A 6,000-nucleotide genomic window follows, 5' to 3' on the forward strand; every position below is an offset into this window, starting at 1 on the left:
GGGAGGATCGGGGCTGCAAGGATGGAGTGGCCTTCTGCTAGGCCGCGTGGTGGCCTTCCAGGCCTCCCGTAGCCAGCATGACCCCCTCTTCTCACAGTGGCCAATCGCATGCCTATGGGAAACCTGCAGGTAGGAATGGAGCACAGGTAAACTCTCTCTCCCCCCCCCCCTTGGTTTCCAGCAACTGGTATTCAGAAGCATGGCTGCCTCAAACTGGAGGCAGAGCATAGTCATCATAGCTTGTAGCCTTTGATATCCCTGATCATAGCTGCAAGTGGTGTCACTGGCTAAGACTCCATGCCCAAGTTCTCCCCAGGAAGCCAGAACCTTATGAAAGAGGATTCAACTTTTCTGCAATGTGCCTCACGGATTGTGCGGGTTATTGCTGCCTCCTATATTTGAAGGCGTGCCAGTAAGTAAAATGACTTGTAAGTATTCCAGCTTGCTGATTGAACGGGTACATTTGTCCTTCATCGTTCCACTGTTGTTCTATATAGCTTATGTACTGAAAACACATGACGAACACAGAAGGAACAAAGAAGGGCTGGCAAGAGCCAGTGAGAGTCAAATCAAAGCACAATACGCATAGGTGTATATATGGTTCTGATGCAGTTATGCATATCATAATATTTCAGATACCCACCACCTCTCTGCAAATCATATTGTGTCTGGACTGCAACATCAGGCTGCAGGCAGGGGCTCACATGAATTCATGCTCCTCCATTCAAAAGAATTCCGTCTACATGGAAAACTAAGAGCAGAGTTATTGTCACAAAGCCATCTCCCTGTCATGATAGTTTCCTATGTGCAAAGAGGGTTTCTTGATTTCCTTCTTTTGAGAAAGGTTTGTTTTGATTATTGCTTATTGTTTAATGCAAGGATAGAAAGCCTTTTCTCAGTCTGAGGGCCATATTTCCTTCTTAGAAACTTTCCAAGAGCTGCATGTCAGCAGTAGGGCTGGGCGAGATATCCTCCAAAACAAATTTGAAGTTCTTATTGTGATATCAGTTTCATAATTTTTCACCTGGCAAATATATCACAAATCATGATGTGTGTGTGTGTGTGTGTGCTATGGAAAAATCACAATACAGGGGAAAACCATGAAGCCAGCCAATGCCTCTACATAGCCCCATCCTTATTTCAGACATTGTGGCATATCTATATATCACGATGTTCAGTTGGTGATATATCATGATTTTAAAAACCATATATTGCCCAGCTCTAGTCAGTAGTGGGTGGGGTCAGAGGCTATAGTGGGTGGAGCAATGTGATTTATTTATTTTTACGTTTGTACAGTAGGCTAGTTTCTATCAACACTCACACATCCCTCTGTAGCCTCTATTCAGGCAAGCCAGAGGCTTTATTGTGAAGATTGTTAATTTAGCCTGTGGAAGTTCTCTCAATGATCTGACTCTTTGTGTAGAAATAAATCCACAGCACACACACAGAAAAGTTTTAAAGCTTTACTTGCAGAAACCTAGTTTCAAACGCTACAAAAACAACAAAAGATACATTGCCTCAGTAATCAATCAATCAATTTCTTTATTCGACCGATAGTCAGAATTAAAACATTACACAATAATTATAAACTATAACATCATAGGAGATACATAAGTAAGGTAGGGCCACAGAACTAGACCTCTCACAGATAACCCACATCAAAGCATTCAGTTATACGTTTCCGACACTTGAGTGCCAGGAAAAGAAATTTAGCCACCGACAAGGTTGTTTTCCCAGAAGACTTATTTAGCAGATATGCTGTCTGCTTTCCTCTTTGTCGGGAACTGAGCTGGGGTAAGTATGGGGTTATAAGATACTGTCTTAAATCGTTGTAGAAGGGGCAGCTCAATAAAATGTGCTCTGTGGATTCTACCTCACCCAATGCACAGTGGCATAATCTCTGGTCATATGGAACTCCTCCATATCTTCCCTTCAGGACCGCCAAGTCAAGAACATTCAGCCTAGCCGCAGTAAATAGTCTGCGGTATTCCACGTAGTGGATATCCGCCAGGTAGCGAGCTGGAGCAGCCCGATACAACTGCTCCCCCAGAAACAACCCGGGTTTCACACGGGCTATGTCCTCCTGTCTGGCAATATCCCTTAATCTTTGCGCGATCACCGCCTTTGCGTGGCTATACGTCATGGACTCTATATAAAGGGAGGACAACCCACACTTCTGGACTTCCTCCACTATCTCCCCTTCCCATGGAGATTTAAAGTTATCCCTCAGAATCAAGGGGGCCAAACCCACCGGTCTGAAACAGAGCTTGAGCCATAGCCATAGCTTCGCTTTCAGGGCCACATACCTAAAGGCTTGGCAACCGGTTTCCAATCTCATGATCGCGCCTGCCACGGAGGGGGGGGGATCCTGAGTATGGCCCTGAGGAATTGGGTTTGGATAGATTCCAATTTTTCAAAATCCCTACGTGAGCCCAAGGCAATGCCCACCAGCAGAAGAGGGAGGACTTTCATTTTAAAGAGACGTAAGGCAACATTGACAGTTTGTGCCTGTTTCTTGGAGTACAGGGTTCTAATCACCAGGGCTGCTTTGGATGCGTTCGAGGCTATGTATTCTCTGTGCGCCAGGAAGGACCTATTTGATCTTACAACCTGACCCAGGTACTTGAAGCAACTGACCTGCTCTAAAGGAATACCATTAATTGACCATAAATTAGGTTTCGGTCGAGCAGCAAAGACCATTATTTTGGTCTTGGCATAATTTAATTGGAGCTCGTGTTGGGTCTCATATTCATGAAGAGCTCGAAGCATCCTCCTTAATCCGATGGGGGAGGTAGCTAATAGGGCGGCATCGTCCGCATACAGTAGGACATTTAAGGCTCGTCCTGCCAGTTTTGGTGGATGGAAATCAGCATTTGCCATATGTACCACTAGCGAATTAATATAGAAGTTAAACAGAGCAGGGGCAAGCAAACAGCCCTGTCTTACCCCCCTAGTGGTGGCAACCGGATTGGAGACTGGCCCCTTACTATCTATCCTAATCCTCAAGAGGGTATTTGTATGCAAATTAATAATCAGCAAGAGAAGGCGGCGGTCGATAGATGTCGCTGCCAATTTTGTCCGTAGCTGGTTCCTGGGAATTAGATCAAAGGCCTGCTTAAAGTCTATAAAGGCGACGTGGAGGGCTTTTAGGCCATTGCCAGCGTACTTGGTGGCCAAGTGATTTAGGATTAGGATTTGGTCTGTTGTTGATCTTCCGGGGCAGAAACCCGCCTGCTCCTCTGCGATGATATTGTTGCTTTCCATCCAGGTCGTTAATTTGTTAAGTAGAAATCTTGAATAGATCTTCCCAATAACATTTAGCAGGCTAATTGGTCTAAAATTGGCCGGGTCTGTGCGCGGCCCTTTCTTGTGAATTAACACAATCAGTGCAGAGTTCCAGCTTGGAGGAAATTGTGCTGTTTTGTTTATATAAGTAGCAACCAGGTCTAAAGTAGTTGAGTGTTCAAATAGTATCTCATCAATGCAGCTTTCACGGGCTCTAGTGCAAACATTCGAGTGGATGCCAGTATTATTATTGCTTGAAGGTTTAGTAGGCCTCAGTAATACATTTCCATTCTTATATTTCCTCGTGTAAGGCGCAAGATGAACATATTTGCCCCAAACCAGCTTTTTCAGCTAAAAAAACAAAAGAACTTTATCTCCCTCTTTCCAGTTTGCTCCATTTTGGTCCACACCCAGGGAGATTCTGTGTCTGCTTGCAAAAACAACTCATGACTCTGAATGGTGGGGGCTACTTCATTAACATAAGTAAATACTTTGAAACTCTATCCAAAAACCTATGACTCAGTCATAAAACTTAGCTCACTCCACCTTCGCCATGGAAAAACACAAGGCTTCAGCCTTGTGTCCAAACATTATTTGCAGTAACCTGAATACAGTTCTGTTACAATTATGCACCATTTTAATGTAACATTTAAATAAGTGTAACATATCAGAAATCAATAACACATTCCAGGCAGGCAAAAACAATCAGGAAGTAAAACAGCGCCAATGAGGGGGTTGTCCTGGGTTCAAGGACCAGAGACAGAACCACATTCAGCCTCCAGGCATGAGCTCCCCCCCCCCCTTGGTATAGTGGTGCTACTTGTTAATTGCTTATCCAAAAGTGACAACAGCAAGGCAGGCCAGAAGCTGCAGGATCACAGATAGCTCCAAGTGAGCAATTTGCTCAGACAGAGGCTGAGAGCAAACCAAGGCCTTTTAAGCTTCTGCCCCTTCTTCTTAGCCCCACCCACTCACAGAGATTTCAGATTCTTAAAGGTCCAGCCCTCTGGCCTGAAGGCAGGCCCTTCTCCTCCATTCCATAGCCTCTTGCTTAGTGCATGCCCTGCTTTGCTGGAGTGGTGAGTTACTGGGGAGGCATGTGATTCCTCACACTCAGGAGGAAGTGCCTGGGAGGGCCCTGACTCTGGCCCTGGCACTTGGGGAGGTTCTTCTGGGGGTTCCTGTCTTCCAGCCTCAGACATGATGGTCTTCCGAGCTTCAGAAGAAGAAGAAGAAGAGTTTGGATTTGATATCCCGCTATATCACTACCCTAAGGAGTCTCAAAGCGGCTAACATTCTCCTTTCCCTTCCTCCCCCACAACAAACACTCTGTGAGGTGAGTGAGGCTGAGAGACTTCAGAGAAGTGTGACTAGCCCAAGGTCACCCAGTAGCTGCATGTGGAGGAGCGGGGAAGCGAACCCGGTTCCCCAGATTACGAGACTACCGCTCTTAACCACTACACCACACTGGCTCATATTCAGCACATCCCTGAGCTTCTGCTCTAAGAGCTCCGAACTTGCTGTGTCATCTGTGTCTGGATTGATAATACTGGATTCAGGGGTCATAACACTTTGGTCCATTAGTGCTATTTATACATACTTTAGATGTGTATGTTTAAACCAAAGGCACAGCAATGCTTAGTTTGACCAGACCACTCGGTCCTGCTAGCTAGGGATGATGGGAGTTGTAGTCCAAAAACAACTGGAGACCCAAACTTAGGAAACCCTGGTTTAGAGCATACCATACTTTGGGTTCATGCAGGAACCCACTGCCTGGAATGAAAAGCAAGTTTTCAAAGTGTATATGGGTAAATGAAGAAAAGAGTACTTTAGAACAGCAGGAGGCATTGCGAACCTTATTATCCTTTGCTGCAATTTGGGATGCAACCCAGAACACACTAACTACTAGGAAGTAAGCAGAATTGAAGACAGCAGGATCTACAGTAAGCATGTAAAGGACGACACTGTTGTGTGTTATAGCTATCATCATAATTCTGCAAGGAGAAAATGGGCTATCATCCAGTTGATGTTAAAACCTTTTAAAACCTATTGATTTTAGTGGGAGAGAAAACATGGGTGTGTTTTTTTTTACATGTTCCCCATAGAAATTAATTGAACTTAAACACACACACACACACACACACACACACACACACACACACTTGCCTATATTGTGTCAATTGCTCCATTACTGACTAGGAACTGAGAGCAGTTTGATGTACGCAGGAGTACATGCATTTTGTATTGCAGCTGCTGTCCACAGTTTGTCTGAGTTTCCTAAAGGAAAACTATATTGCGCATGAAAAACAAATAGCCCCCTTGCTGCTTTTCATCCCGCTGGTTTCACCTTCTATCTGACATCCATTACCACTTTTTAAAGAAGCAATAGTGTAAGGGCTGCTAAACTGATACAAAAACAGAGAATTTTAAATTACCCGTGTAGGTGGCAGGTGGCATTTCTGTAAACTATGGGGAAACTGCCAAGCTTTGCTAAGTTTTTTCTTCATGTGATAATTTCTCCCTGAAGTGTAAATACAGTGCATGTAAGGAATGTAAGTGGAATATGCATCCAGAAATAACTGGTTAGATCTAACGGTCCATCAATTACAGGACGAGCAGGCAAATTTTATAACTCTGACTGCATTCATCTTCATTACAAATGTTCACTGCAGAGCACACATTCGTCCACTTTCCAGAGGTACTGTTTTACACTCA

This window comes from Podarcis liolepis, assembly GCF_965112155.1.
Source record: "Podarcis liolepis genome assembly, chromosome: 12".
NCBI classification, from domain to species: Eukaryota; Metazoa; Chordata; class Lepidosauria; order Squamata; family Lacertidae; genus Podarcis; species Podarcis liolepis.